The 15746-nt window shown below is 53.1% G+C and overlaps 1 long non-coding RNA gene across 1 annotated transcript in view; it reads left to right on the top strand.

Moving 5' to 3' along the window:
- The window catches only part of LOC138416107 (uncharacterized), a 22348-nt gene extending 6602 nt beyond the window's left edge, over nucleotides 1-15746 (top strand). Inside the window, exons 2-4 of the long non-coding RNA XR_011247541.1 lie at nucleotides 2168-2360; nucleotides 3399-3679; nucleotides 14880-15746. This is a non-coding gene — a long non-coding RNA (uncharacterized lncRNA). The remainder of the gene's footprint in view (nucleotides 1-2167; nucleotides 2361-3398; nucleotides 3680-14879) is intronic.

Below are 15746 nucleotides of genomic sequence, written 5' to 3'. Positions count from 1 at the left end.
CAGGCTGGTGCTTTGAGAACCGCTGTGATCTCCATTTGACTTGACAACACATGGAGCACACTCCCCGAGGGTATTAACGGAACCACAATCCAAGTGGGACATTTAGGACTGTGTCCTGGCCTGGAAGTTCTGGTTGGCTGTGTTGGGACAAAGCTGTTCGCTGGGCACGGGCATCACAGCGATTGTGTCCTTTGAGTAAAAACCCACAGATTTGCAGAGCCTGGAAAAGGCTAAATTTCCAGTGAGACAGAGAAAGTGCTGTTTTATGAGGACCTTTGGGCCAGCAGAAAGAACGACACAGAGGTGAAAAGGTCTATTCTGAGAGCTCCAGGCCCTCGGGCCAGGGTGGGGGTAGTGGACCTTGGCTCATGGTCGCATTAAGGGGGATGCTCAGGTCAGGAGGCAAAGTATGAATTCGTCTCTTGCTGCAGATTTACTCCTGCCTCTTGCTCCCAGGTGTCTTCCATTGCCCTCTCAGCTCCTTTGGCTAAACAAATGTCAGTGACACATTAGGGACAGCTGCCAAAGGTGTGAATTTGCATCATTAGCTCAGTGCATTCTCCCTCCTCAGCTGTCTGGGTATGTGTGGGCTGAGCGTTGGGGTTAATACGCTTGTAAGGTGCTGAGTTCTAGGCATTGCCTGCATCCCAGCCCGAGCATCACAGGACCCTGCATTCCCGACGTGATATGGGGAAGGTTACCAGGAGAGGCTGGTGGTGACTGTGGTTCTCACATCACATTCTGGTTGGACATGGAGTCAGTTAGCACCGGGAACAGTTGACCTCAAGTCTAGGTCTCAAGGGGCTAAACTTTATCGGAGTCCAGATCCCCCAAGTTCCACCTGGGCTGCAGAGAGGTTTCAAGGTGCTGCCCCCCTCCCCTGCTGTCGGGAAAGGAGATGAAGGCCCTCTGAGGGGCAGCAGGGAGATGGGAGTGCCCGCCTGGGGTGGGGTGGGGGGACCTGGGACTGCAGTTTGTGAAGCCTTCCTTCCAGATGCCCTCAGTCTCTAGAAAGACTAGAAAGCCACGAATATGCAGGTTTGCTCTCAGTGATGTGGGTGGGGCAGGGAGATTTTGCTCCAGCAGCTTGGAAACAAGACAAGGTCTCTGGGACCTCGTCTGTTTTCCTGGCCCAGTAGCTGGTGGCCAGACTCAGAGAGGGAGAAAGTTACTTGATAGGGGAGGGGGTTAATTCACAGAAACATATCTGCATGAGTCTGCAGGGGCCCTAAGGGATGCCAAAAGGGCCCCCACCCCACACTGATGAGTGGGGTCTTCCCTGATCCGTGGGCACAGGGAGTACAGTGACACGTGGCCACCCTGCCCGCACCAGCTGGCTCCTGTGCCCGCAGGAATCCCCATGTCCTTGAAGGGCATCTGCTTCCTCGCATCCCCGCCCGCACTGGCGTCCCCGTCATGCTGCTTCTTAAGCATCCAGAGCAGATTCAGTCCCTGCATTCGGAGGCAGCTCAGTGCCGGGTAAGTGTTACCGTGTGCAGATTGAAGTGGTGCAGCCAGGGTTACCTGTGGCTCCTGCTCAGCAGCTAGCAGGTGTGAGCTGATGTTGTGGACATAACCTTGCTTCTCAGGGGTGCCTCGGCCACGGCTGGCTGGCTGCCTGGTTCTCTGCAGTCTCACCTGTCTCACCCGGGCGTGGGATCCCCTCCTGCCTCGAGCCAACCCTCTTTTCAGTCTGGGCGCAAAACGGGAGGGGGAACCTGCTTTGTTGTCTGGTCTCCAAACACATCTCAGTTTGTGGGGTGCTGGCTCGTGGACAGGGAGCAGCTCAGAAGGTTTGTGCTTTATTGAGTCTTTTATGACTGAATCATCTGGAAATCTGGGAACATTTCAAGCTAATGCAGTTGGCATGAGCTTAGAGGTGAAAAGGTGGGGATGATCTTTTCTGTTGGAGTTGCCAGTCCCAGGATCGCTAACTTCCATGTTCCAGAAGGCAGATCTGTATCGGATCCGGGTTGGGACAGAAACTCATCTCTGTCCTCCCTTACACACACACACACACACACAGGCACACACACACACAGGCACGTTCTGGAGAGTTCAGTGTGTGTGCATGATCAGTCGTGTCTGACTCTACCCAGCCAGGCTCTTCTATCTGTGGGATTTCCCAGGCAAGAACACTGGAATAGGTTGCCATGCTCTTTTCCAGGAGGTCTTCCCGACCCAGGAATCGAACCCAAGTCTCTCCTGGCTCCTGCACTGGCAGATGGATTCTTCACCACTAGCGCCACCTGGGAAGCCAAAGTCAAAGGACGCAAGACCTCATTCAGTTGCAGGTTGGGGGCCCCCAGGACCACCCTGAGTTGCTGATTGTCCAGAAGGAATCACAGAGCTCATGAGAGGTATGATCCTCAGGATTCGGTTTCATTTCTTCAGGGAAGAGATGCAGATGGAGATCAACCAAAGGAGGAGATGCCCAGGCGAGTCCTAGGAAAATACCTGAGGAGGAGTGCCCTCCCTGTGGAGTGCTCTCCTGCACCTCCATGTCCCATGCCCTTACTAGGTAGGCCTCCAGTCAACTGATTTTTGATTGATGATTGAGTTCCCACATCATTGGCCTCAGTCTCCACTGATGCCCTTGACCCCCACCCTGAATCACGAGGTTGGTCCTTCTGGCCCAGCCAGCCCCACCCTGAGCCTTCCAGGTGAGCTGCTCCCCACCCTGCATCTCACTGCGTGCTCAGTCGCTTCAGTCGTGTCTGACTCTTTGCGACCTCATGGACTGTAGCCCACCAAGGTCTTCTGTCCATGGGGATTCTCCAGGCAAGAATACTGGAGTGGGTTGCCATTTCCTTCTCCAGGGGATCTTCCCAACCCAGAGATCGATCCAGAGTCTCTTATGTCTCCTGCATCAGCAGATGGGTTCTTTACCACTAGCACAACCTGGGAAGCCTGTTATTGGCCCATTAAGGGTGAACAGAGGCCCCCAAGAAAGCAAAGACACTCCTATCAGGCAAGATATCTTAGGAGTGATTGCCTGGAAGTGGGGAGCAAAAGCCAGATTAAATTCATTAACACACACAGGCAGAGTGGGGTGGGGAGGGGGAAATGAAATAAAATGTTGCTCTGTGGGTCTACAACTCCTCCTTTCATAGGCTGGTTGGAAATTTCTTATCTGTTTTTTTCCTGATTTCTGTTGAATTCCCTGGAACGAATGCCTATTGTCTGTATGTACCTGATTACAAAAGAAAAGGTTTTATAGAACATTTTTCCTCTCAGGAAGAAAAAGAGGCACCCTACCCATTTCTCAGTGAGAGATAAATGTTCTTTTGAATAATTTTTAATTTACTAACTTTTTTTTGATGCCATTGCTTCAAGGATGCAATCTTCCAGCAGCGGGGCTCGCAGATAACGATGTTTTAATATTTGTGCTGCTGCAGAGGGCGTCCAGCGATGGCCACGACGTGATTTGTAAGGCAACTCCTGTCATCTTGCCGAAACCACGAAAATGGGACCCCAGGCTGCCTGGTACAGCCTTGTCCCTCCCCGCTGGAGCGAGGCTCCTCTCTCTGGCCTGACTCAGAATGACCCCAGCTCCTCATCCAGACCAGAGGCCAGCCTCCGCTGTCTGCTGAGAAGTTAATTATCCATATCCCCAAAGAGATGTTGTTGTCTGCTCTTCATTTTCTGCCTGGAATTTTTAAAAATAACATATTTTCAGGTCAGTAAAGTTTTGATGGTTCCCTGCATGGCAGCTCCTGAGTTGGCAGTTGCTCTGCGTCACCCACAGGGCAGAGCTGTGTCCTAACAGTGATCTTTTCCGCTTGAGTTTCTCAGCGATTGGTTCTTAAACTTTACTGCCAGGGTGCTCAGCGTCAGGTACCTCTGACTCTTGGAAATAGCATCTGAGGCCCCATGGTCCAGGTCAGGGGGTGCCCATCTACCTCTCACGCCTTCCCACCTGGGCTGCATTTGTGCCATGGACACTTCTCTGTGTGGTCAGTGTGCAGCATCACCCCCGAGGCTGGGGCTGGGGTGCTGAGTCAGGCAGGGAGGCTGCGTCTTGGCCTCAGATCCCGGGGAGGTCTCATGGGGATGGCAGGGATACAGAGGTGAAGGCATCAGAGGGGCCAGGTGCCCCAGCTCTGCAGACATGGTCCCCCCAACTTCTGACCAGCAAGAGAGCTTCAGCTTTGCAGAGAATAGGGTGTCCACCTGGAACGGCAGCTGACACGGGTTGGGTGGGATATGCCAGACAGGAGCGTGGGCCCTACCAGGTGCCTTGTAACAACTGAGTGAATAACCAAGTTGTGTTGACATCGGGGGCATTCCGGCACCTGAGCTCCATGCTGATGGGATGGGTCTGGTGAGGCTCCTAAGTTTTCTGAGCGTGTCCGCGGGTGCCTGGACAGCTCTAAGCCTCTTCTGAGGGTTCCCTCCCCATCTTCTCATGCCCTCCACGAGACAGCTTCTCTCCAGGCCCCATTTACACCTGGAAACAGGCCCAGAGGTGGGGTGTGACTTGCCCAAGACCACAGAGCACGGAGGGCCTAGGGCAGGATCTGGGCCCAAAGCCCCCGCTTCTTCACCCACTGGGGCTCTTAGTGGGGGGACCTGTCCCCGGGGAGGGCTGGGTGCGGAGGGAGCGCGGGGTGAGGGAGGGCGGGCCACTTGGAGCAGCAGGGCCTCCTTACCCACCAGGTCTGGTGTCTCCGTGTCTCGGGTCCTCAACACCAGGGGGCAGGATGAGACAGGGAACGAAGGTGGAGGTGGTGGCTCCCGGCCGGCCCTGCTCTTCGGAGGGCGGTGGGTGCGGACAGGCAAGTGGCGCAGAGAAAGTGGCTGTTTTTCTCACGACCTTCAGGCCCCTGTGGCAGGCTGGGTGCAGAGTGAGTAGCCCTACTTCTTTAGAAAGTGTACATTTTCCGCCTCTCAGGCTCCCAACACCTTGGTGAACGCCAGGGAGTGAATTGAGAGAATTAAAAATGAATTAAAAAGAAGTGGCAGCTGCTTCCAGCATGGGGTTGTCAGGAGTGGAACTGGCCTGCCAGGCAGCGCCTGCAAGGACACCCATGCCCCCACCTGCCCTCTGGTCTGGCGGTCACATGTATCCCCTCGGGGTCCCTGCAGGTTCTGTACCTCATAGGGGTTTCTTGGTGAAGGAATGCTGATTCTAGAATTTTGCCTCTAGCCTGGGGCTGGCTCAGCTCCCCTCCTTTGCTGGTCTTTTGTCTTCATATACTTTTAAAACATTGAAGTACAGTTGAAACTAACAATGTTGTATTAGTTTCTGGTGTACAGCAAAGTGATTCAGTTGTGCATACGTATATCTATTCTTTTTTGGATTCTTTTCCCATATAGGTTATTAGAATATTCAGTTCCCTGTGCTATACAGTAGGTCCTTATTGGTCATTTATCTTATATATAATAGTGTGTATATGTGCTAATCCCAAGCTCCTAACTGATCAAATTCTGTTTTAGTTTAATTTTAAAATTTATTTTTATTGAATATAGTTGACATATTGTTACTTTCCAGTATATAGCAAAGTGATTCAGCAATATGTATATATATATAACAAAGTGTATATATATATATAAAATATACTGTATACTATTATATATAATATTTACATATATATTATATGTATTCTTTTTCAGATTCTTTTCCCTTGTGGGCTGTTACAGAACATTGAGTAGCATTCCCTGTGTTATATGGTAGATCCTTGTGGCTCATCTATTTTAGACACAGGGATGTGTTTGTTAATCCCAACCTCCTAATTTATCCCTCTCCTCCATCTTTTGCCTTTGTTAACGATAAATTTGTCTTCTGTGTCTATGGGTCTGTTTTGTAAATAAGTTCACTTGTACCTTTTTTTTTAAGATTCTTCTTATAAGTGACATCAGATGGCATTTGTTTTTCTCTGACCTCTTTGTTGGTCGTTTCAAGCACCTTTGCTGCCCGGGGACCTTCCTGTGTGGAGGTGGGGGCTCAGGCCCTCGCCCGAGTTCACCAGCACAGGCCATCCCGTCTGGTGGGCAAGCAGGGCTCCTTGCCTCCAGCCTTAGTGCATGGAGTCTTAGGACTCAGTTAGAGTTTCATTTGTCCCTCCCTCCCCTGCCCCACTCTCCCCTGGACTTCTGGAAAATCCTGCTCTTTTGTGGGGTCACCCGGGTACCCGATGGTCCACATCCCTAGTTCACAGAGGCGGGGAAACGGAACTCAAGGTGACTCAGGAGCTTCCCAGTCCCGGAGCCCCTGATGGGCTGGCTCCTGATGCATGTCTGCCAGCTCTCCCTGTGGGCGGCTGTACTTCCCCAGGGCTTCGATTCTGGGCCTGTTTGCTGCTCCAGCTACTGTTTATTTCCTTTTCTCCACCAGATTTTCCTTTCTCTCCTCTTGCCCCAAACCTTCTTCCTTCCTCTGCTTCTTGGGGGCACTCATCCAGGCTGCCCCCCATGGACTGCAGCATGCCAGGATTCCCTGTCTTTTACCATCTCCTGGAGCTTGCTCAAATTCGTATCCTTTGAATCAGTGATGCCATCCAACCATCTCATCCTCTGTCATCCCCTTCTCCTCTTACCTTCAATCTTTTCCAGCATCAGGGTCTTTTTCAATGAGTCAGCTCTTCGCATCAGGTGGCCGAAGTACTGGAGCTTCAGTCCATTGGCAGCATCAGTCCTTCCAATGAATATCCAGAGTTGATTTCCTTTAGGATTGACTGATTTGATTTCCTTGCAGTCCAAGAGACTCTCAAGAGTCTCCTCCAGACCTGACCCCGAATCTTTGACTAATCTGGGCCCAAAAACAGACTTGGAACCGAACATGTGGATGTACGTCAGATCATCCCACGACACTGGCTTCCTCCTAGACCTGAGCCTGTGGGTGCAGTTCTGAGCTGCTGCAGGTCACGGGGACCCAAGAGGGAGGCTGCTGCCCTCGTGGTGCAGGAGCCAGTGTGTCTGTTGGCAAGCTCGGCAAGCTGAACCAAAACAAAGCAGAGACTTGGAGAGCCGCCTCTGGGCCCGCGCCCTCTGGGCCTTTGAGGTCATCTTGACCAGGCAGCCCGTCTGCAGCTCATCTCACCCGCAGAGGCAGAGCCCTCTCTGTACAGATCTGAAACGCAGCCCCCGGGGTAACTTTCTGTTTCCTTGGCTCCCATGAGCGCCTGGAGGGGATGGCAGTGCTCAGAGCTCAGTCAGGCTCTCACTCAGGATGGGCCTGTCTTGAATCGTCACTGGGGTTCCCCAAACCTGGCTCTGTGTCCTGGTCCTCCCTGGGCTAAAAAGTGACCCCGGTGCAGGAAGAGGCGGGGCTGCTCAGCCTCAGGAGCAGACATAGGGAGTCCACCGAGTCTCAGAAGCATCTAACTCCTGGTCTCGGCCACTGCTCTTCACTCTCCTTGAGGGAGAATTTTTTTTTTTTTAACTTCTTATTTTGTATTAGAGTAGAGTCGGGCTGGAGAAGGCAGTGGCACCCTACTCCAGTACTCTTGCCTGGAAAATCCCATGGTTTGAGGAGCCTGCTAGGCTGCAGTCCATGGGGTCCCTAAGGGTCAGACACGACTGAGCGACTTCACTTTCACTTTTCACTTTCATGCATTGGAGAAGGAAATGGCAACCCACTCCAGTGTTCTTGCCTGGAGAATCCCAGAAACAGGGAAGCCTGGTAAGCTGCTGTCTATGGGGTCGCACAGAGTCGGACACGACTGAAGCGACTTAGCAGCAGCAGAATCGGGCCTCCCAGGTGGTGCTAGTGGTAAAGAACCTGCCTGCCAATGCAAGATACGGGTTTGATCCCTGGGTTGGGAAGATCCCCTGAAGAAGAGCATGGTGACCCCTTCCAGTATTCAGGCTGGAAGATCCCATGGACAGAGGAGCCTGGCAAGCATAGCATATAGCTGGTTAACAATGTTGTCTTAGTTTTAGGCGAGTAGTGAAGGGATTCAGCCGTGCATATACACATATCTGTTGGGGGGGAACTTCTATCCTTGCTTCAGACTCCCCCACAAACTTGCCCTGAACCCCGGCAAACAGACCTCTCCTGTGGCCGGACCTCTGTGGTACCATGTTCCTGCCTCTGCCCTCAGACTGTGTCTGGGCCCCCAGTGACCCCAGGTGGGCCCTTTCCTGTGGCAAGTGGCCAGGGGGTGCCAGGAGAGCAGGAGGTTGTGAAGGGGTCACCTCATCTCTTTGGAGTCTGGCAGGGTTTCCCCTCTGGCCTCAGTCATGCTCATTGGGCCTGACCTCTGACCTCCAAGCTTCAAGGCCTTAGGAAGCATGGTGTTGGGTTTCTGGGTGTGGACTACCTCGTGGGTTTGGGTGGAGACCTGTCCACTGCCCTTCTTGCTGGAACCCTCTTGACGTGGCTCAGAAACCCCTCCCCTCATCAGGCACTCTGCCTGGAGGTCCAGGTGATCTAAACTCAGCTTCTGCTGTTTGGGCTGCTAAGCGCATTTGGGGACAGTGACAAATGACACTGAGGGGAGGACTGGCCATAAAACTGGCAGTGTTGAGGTCTGCAGACAGAAACCACGGGGTCATTGTTTGGGGCCTCAGTGAGACAGGCTTAGGTTCGAAATTGATTTGGAGATATGGATTATCCATGCATTCAGCCTGTACTTACTGTCTCTTACGTGCATGACGTTGATGTGGACAATGCTGGGGACACCACTGGCTCCAGTGCCTGCCCTTGTGAAGGTTGGGGCCTAGGGAGATGGAAAATGAGTAACATCTACGTGACTAAGCAGGCTACACAGCACTGTGAGATTGGGCCGAGGGCAATGGGAGACTAAACAGGATGGATGGGGGACAGGAGCACTGGGGAGGCCCTGCGATGTTAATAACATTGTAACGGAAGCCAGCATCCTGAGAATGAGCTCAGAGACCACTGCAGGGCTGTGAGAACCAGCAAAGGCTGGCTGGGTTTGGCACTCCTGTGGGTTCTGGAGCTGCTCATCCTCAGAGTGGTTCTGATCCATGGTGGTAGCCATGCTACTGGGGGATAAGGGAGAAACAAGGGCAGCCAAGTCCCACCCCTGCTCATCCTCAGGGTGCGTGACCCTGTTCCTGGCTGTGACAAAGAATTGGTGGAGACACCCAGGCGCCACCTCAAGACCAACTGCAGCAGAGCACTTTATGCTCACCTGCGCTGGGCCTCGGTGCCCAGACACAGGGCCAACCACTGTTCTGGATGTTTCTGTGAGGGTGTTTCTGGACGAGATTAACATTGAATCAGTGGTCTCTGAGTGAAGCAGATTGCCCTCCAATCTGCTAGAGTGGTGGGCCCCGTCCAATCCGGCGATGGTCTGAAGAGACCCAAAGGCTGCCGTCCCTCCAGCAAGAGGGAGTCCTGCAGCAGATGGGCTTTGGACCTGAACTTCAGCAGCAACGCTTCCTGCATCTCCAGCCTGCAAGTGTTGGGCTTGCAGTGTCTGTGACCGTGTGAGCCAACTCCTTGGATTAAATCTCCATGTTATACACGTCTTTTTGGTTCTGTGTCTCTGAAATCCTGATTCATGCGTGAGGGCAGGACACGGTTGGGTGTTCTGATGCAGAAGAGTAGAAATGGTGACTGTCCAAGAAGCAGCACCTAGTGAGGGCTGAGGAGCATCCTGGGGATTTGGATGAGGTCCGTGTGGTGACTCCAAGAATGTGACTGAGAGTGAGTGTGTGATGTCATGGTTTCTTGGAGTGAAAAGTTTCTGTCCTTAGGCCAAGTTGCTGATGGCTGTGCTGTCAGAGCCTCACCCTCCCCAGGAAAACTTCCCATTAAAGCACAGCACATAACGACACCCTCTCCTCCTGTAAGGGAAGCCTCCAGCCCCTCCAAAGTTGACCTGCTCTTGGCCCCTGCCCGGGCAGCCTGCCATCTCATTGCAGTCTCTTCCCTTTGGTGAGTTGCTCTGTTATGGTCCTGGCCTCCTTGACTCATGGATCCCTCCAGAAAGGGAGGATCTTACTGTTGTCTTTATGAAGCATCCCTTGGTCCTTCTGTCCATGCTGGGTCCTCTGTGCCTCTCTCCTTCCTTCCCAGCCGCATGGTGGAATGCCCACACCCCCATCCTTGAGGGTTCTGATCCCTCATCTCTCACCCCAGCCAGAGGGCCGGGTCATCTGCTGCCAGGTCATTCACTGCCTACATTCCTGTGAGTCTGGAGCCTGCTCCTCTGGTGGCTGGGGTTGCCCACCGAGAGGAGGACCATGAGACCTGTGGCGTGGCCATGGAGCATCAGCTGTGATCTTGGCACCCAGATGCAGAGGCTTTGGGGTCTCATCTAACCACCCCAGAGCCCTGGCTGTGGTCCCACTTGGGGGCCTGGCTCCCTCCTCCAGGCTTGGGGGTTAGGGGCCTTTCTCCCCATCTCACCCAGACCTCACTGCCTCAGCCACTCTCTTGTTTACAAAAGCCTCAATTACCATAGGAAACTCCCTTTTCCTAAAACGTGAGGCATCTTCTGTCTTCTTGTCTGGACCCAAACGGGCCTGTACCGTGTGTTCTCAGCAGGACCGAGGAGAGGGGTCTGCACTGTGTCCAGTGCCCCCCAGCTCCCCCTACCACACACCACCTCTTGTACAACCTGGAGGCTCTGGGTGCATCTCTGGGTTACCAGAAAGCCCGCTGGTGAGATTTCCCATTAAGCAGAGGGGAGGTTCTCCCCAGGTGAAACCCTGACACTCCAGGGCTCAGGGGACAGACGGGTGTTGGGTGGAGTGCTCGCCATCCACTGACTTTCCCTTCGAGGGAGAGGTGTCCATCCAGGGAGGCTCTTGGGCTCTTATCCAGAGCCCTGTCCCCTCCGTCTGCAGTGGGTGAAACTTCCCCTGGGGGCAGCCTGGGGTCCACCTCTGCCCACTGGAGGGAGACAAACTGGAGGTGTCCCGAGCTGATGGGCGGCTCCTCCTCCCTGGCCTCTGCCAGGCCAGGAGAGGCAGTGAGCCATGCCTTCCTGTTAGGGTGCTCCCACTCTGCTCCCTCTGCGTGGCCTTGCGACCCAGTTCACCCCCAACCACTCCCAACAATACTGAGATTTGAGTTCTCCACCTGCTGACCCATTTGTCTGACTTCCTGTTTGATTCTGACAACAACGAAATGTCCTCGTCATCAGTTTCTACAAGGATTGAGTCATTAGCCACTGCAATCGCCGACCTTCAATAGCTTCTGAAAGGAGTCCAGGGCAGAGATCAGGAAGGAGGCCGCCTGTGCTCTGGGAGAATGGGCAGCACAAGCCTTCAGATAGATGTTTTCAGGAGAAAATTTTATGAACCCAATTTCTTGCATCCTCTTCTGCTGAGTTGCTTCAGTCGTGTGTGACTCTGTGCGGCCCCATAGACGGCCTCCTACCAGGCTCCTCTGTCCCTGGGATTCTCCAGGCAAGAACACTGGAGTGGGTTGCCATTTCCTTCTCCAGTGCATGAAAGTGAAAAGTCAAAGTGAAGTCGCTCAGTCGTGTCTGACTCTTAGGGACCCCATGGACTGCAGCCTACCAGGCTCCTCCGCCCATGGGATTTTCCAGGCAAGAACAGTGGAGTGGGTTGCCATTTCCTTCTCCAGTGCATGAAGGTGAAAAGTCAAAGTGAAGTTGCTCAGTCGTGTCCGACTCTTGGCGACCCCATGGACTGCAGCCTACCAGGCTCCTCCGTCCATGGGGTTTTCCAGGCAAGAGTACTGGGGTGGGGTAATACCCAGAAAAGGCTTCCCAGGTGGTGCTAGTGGTAAAAAATCCGCCTGCTAATGGATCAGATGCAGAGATACTGGTTCGATCCCTGGTTCAGGAAGAGCCTCTGGAGCAGGAAATGGCAACCCATTCCAGTATTCTTGCCTGGGAAATCTCATGAGTAGAAGAGCCTGGGAGACTACAGTCCAGGGGGCTGCAAAGAGTTGGACACAACTGAGTGACTAACACACACTTACCTAGAAAAGCACTAAAATCATTAACTGATATGTCTGCTCCTCGTGACGAGCAGCAATTTTTTGCCAAGATGTATGCTTGATGGTATGTACCCTCTTCTCCAGAATCATGTACATGCTAACCTCCTTCCAACCTCTTTGAAGCAGTCCCTCAGAGCTCAGTAAGTCTCCAAGTAAACCTGAAAGGCATAGCTCCCATTTTTTTTTTTAGGTGACAGTTCAGAAAGGGTGGAAAGGGGGATGTTTTTGTGTCCCCCCAAAGACCTGCAAGGAGATCCAACCAGTCCATCCTAAAGGAGATCAGTCCTGGGTGTTCTTTGGAAGGAATGATGCTAAAGCTGAACCTCCAGTACTTTGGCCACCTCATGCGAAGAGTTGAGTCGTTGGAAAAGACTCTGATGCTGGGAGGGATTGGGGGCAGGAGGAGAAGGGGCCGACAGAGGATGAGATGGCTGGATGGCATCACCGACTCGATGGACATGAGTTTGTGTGAACTCCGGGAGTTGGTGATGGACAGGGAGGCTTGGCGTGCTGCAATTCATGGGGTTGCAAAGAGTTGGACACGACTGCGGAACTGAACTGAACTGAACTGAAAGACCCGGGCAACAGGTGATTGTACAAATAGCATCTCAAAGCCTCTAACACTCTGTTCTCCACCTGAATGTCTCCTTTCTGCTCTGCACCCAGAAAGGTTGAGTTGGGATCCAGGCTTTGCCCCTTATCAGCTGTATGGCCTGGTGACACTTCTGAATCCCTGGTCCTCACAGTAAAATACATATAAAATTAGTTCTTGTTGAAAATTTCAGAATCAGATGGGACGGTTCAAAGATGAGCAAGTTTTCTGAAAGCTGCCTAGAACCATATACAAACAGTGTGACACATTCTTCCCCATCCCAGGAGCCTGAGACCCCAGCCACCAGCCACCCAGGGACCATGTTAAGAAGGAACAGGGATCCTGCTTGTGGCTCAAAACCTTCCTTTGACTTCCTCTAGCCCTTCCATGTTTCTGCTATGCTCGTAAATTAAAAACTCTTAAGTATGAAACTTTTTTTTTCAAGGATTCTACAATTGAATGATAAGTGATAAGAAAGCATTGTGTGGAGATGCACTGGCAGCATTTCCCATTCTTTCTTAGTGGTTTACACAAGGAGTTGCCTTGGAGTTGATGAGATGTGTAATTTATTTCAAGCAGATTCACACAGATCGGAGTTAAAAGCTTAGCTCTGCGACTAAGCAGCTGTGTGAACTTGACCCCGTTACTTAACCCCAGTTACCTGGTCTGAGAGTGAACATAACACAGGTTGCCTTTTGGGTTGCAGGTGATAAGGGGAAATCACCCAAATTGGCCCCAAAGTAAGAAGTGATGGGTGTGTGCATTCTAAGTCGCACAGTTGTGTCTGACTCTCTGCGACCCTGTGGACTATAGCGCGCCAAGCTCCTCTGTCCAAGAACACTCGAGTGGGTTGCCATTTCTTCCTCCAGGGGATCTTCCCAATCCAGGGATCGAACCCGCATCTCTTATGTCCTTGACAAGCGGATTCTTTACCACTAGCGCTGCCTGGGAAGCAGAACCCAGGCCTGGCCTCTGTCTCTAGTTCTCCTCACCTCATGTTGGATGTGGGGGCTGGATGCCAGCTCAGGGAAGGTCCTCCCAGTTTCCAGGCACCTGGGAAGGTGCCAGTGCCCCTGCTGACTGGGTGCTGACCGGGTCCCATCCCTTGTGTGAGCCAGGGCGTGGGTGGAGCTTATTGGTCAGGCCTGAATTACATGCCCCTTCAGACCTGGGATGCCCCAGGGCACCCCAGATGGGTGGGGAGAGGGGTCTCTCCAGGGCAAGGGACCATGTGCTGATGCCCAAACACCAGGCCCCTGCACCTGCTTCTATGTGAACAGGCACTCTGCTCGCCTGTGCAGGGACTGGCGCGCATTGGGGCTTCTGTAGTCTCAGTTCTCCTTCCCCTCCTTCCCTCCCATTCAGTCATCTGCTCTTCGGGGCTGACCGGGCGGTGTCGGGGGCGCAGAGGAGAACAGGGGGTGCCAGCATGCTGAAGGAGGCCCCCCAGCAAGCCAGACGGAACTCCAAAGGAGGCCTTATTTGTGTGGGGCTCCCCTTGAAGGGCATGTAGGGAACCGTCCACTCACATAATGTCTCTGCCTGGGAGGGGGCATCAGCACTTCACCTCCTTTTTCTGAATAAGCACAGTTGTGTCTGCCCACAGGGTGGGGGGAGGGCAGATGGAAGACTGACTCCAGGTGCACCTCACTGACTTCCATGTAGCAGATTTCCTATGTAACTTTGGAACTAATTCCAAATGGAATTCTCATCCAAAATCCCTGCTGCAAACAGCCCAGCCTGCTGGAGTGATGTCAGAGGGTGACCTACCCCCCACTCCTCCGCCCTGTGCCCCAAAGGACTATTATTAGGGATAGGGACTTCCTTCCAGGATCGCCACCCCTGGGACTTGCCAGAGAGGAGCCAAAGGGCTGTTGGGAGTGGCTGGCATAGAAGATAGGGAGTCTCTGGGCTCCTCAACCTCCCAGCAAGACACCCTGATCCCTCTCTCCTGACCCTGGACCCCCGCCAGGCGATTCACCAGCTTCAAAGGGCTCGCCCTCTCCTGTGCTATTTGTGGCTTCTCTGCTCAGATGTGTCTCCTACTTGGTTCAGAGAAAGGCTTTGTGAGCCAGGAAGGCCAGCGTGGAGGACAGCTCCTCCTGCCATTGAGTCCCAGCCCACGGATGTCAGCTGCTTTTTCAGAGACAACTGTGTTCCTTTCCCAAATAGGCCATAAAATCACCTGCATTGTGATACCTCTTCCGAACTGAGGCAGCGGATGGAGGGTGATGCTCTGGGAGCGGGTGTGGGTGGGGAGTAGGGGGTGGGGCTCATCTTAAGACCCCCCACATTCTCTTTGGCCACTTTACCTTGTGATCAAGGTGAGTGATAGCAAGTGGCCAGCTGGACACCAGGAAGCAGAGGAGAGCTAACCTTCAGGGACTACGTCTGCTTAAGTTCCAGGGATGTTTTGACAAGAGACGGATTGGAGGAACATCCAAACCAAGCCACCCTCCACGTATGGAGATGGGTTGCTTCCAGCGCTCCGATCCCAGGAAGAGGCAATGAAGACTCCCGACTCTCCAGGCTCAGGGACGCTTCTGGCCAGCTAGGAATGGCATCCTTGTCCCCTCATGTTCCAGAAATTGCTCTGAGTTCTCAGCCTGCAGCCCAGGCCTGTCGAGGTTTCTGGGCCCTCATCCCTGAGTGCAGGTGGGCTCTGTGAACTCTGCAGTCCTGAGGGTGACATGGACCTGGGCGCCATGCCCACCTGGCCCCATCCCCAAGTGTTTGCTCCCTGGCGCTTCCTCCTGCTTGTTTCTGCACCTTTGGGAGTGACGACGGGCAGTGATGCTCCAAGGGCCTTGGGAGTGGCCACCAGCTCCAGCTTCTCCTTAGGGAGAGATGCAAGCAAATGATGACAGAGGACTTCCTGGTGGTCCAGTGGTTGAGACTCCACACTTGCAAGGCTAGGGGCATGGGTTTGATCCCTGGTCGGGGAACAAAGGTCTCAGGTGTCACAGAAGACGGCCAAAAATAAAGTCTTAATTGAAAAAAAAAAAAAGACAGAACAGCTTCTTAAAACCACCTGGATCAGGCTCTCACAATATAAAGGTCAAGACCTGTGGGGGAGGCACTGGGCTGGAACGGCCGGGGCCCAAGGGAACTTTCTAAGGTGGAGCATGTCCCCCTGCAGCTCCTCTTTGGGGCAGTGATTACATGTGTGCATATAGCTGCCAAAACTTGTGGAAATGAGCACTTCAGCATTGTGCATTTTGTGGGATATGTAAACCATACATCCATTAAAACATTTTCCAAGTACCA

Source organism: Ovis canadensis, chromosome 12 (genome assembly GCF_042477335.2).
Source record: "Ovis canadensis isolate MfBH-ARS-UI-01 breed Bighorn chromosome 12, ARS-UI_OviCan_v2, whole genome shotgun sequence".
NCBI lineage: Eukaryota > Metazoa > Chordata > Mammalia > Artiodactyla > Bovidae > Ovis > Ovis canadensis.
The sequence above is the reverse complement of the archived record's forward strand: the minus strand, read 5'-3'. Positions and strand labels throughout refer to the sequence as shown.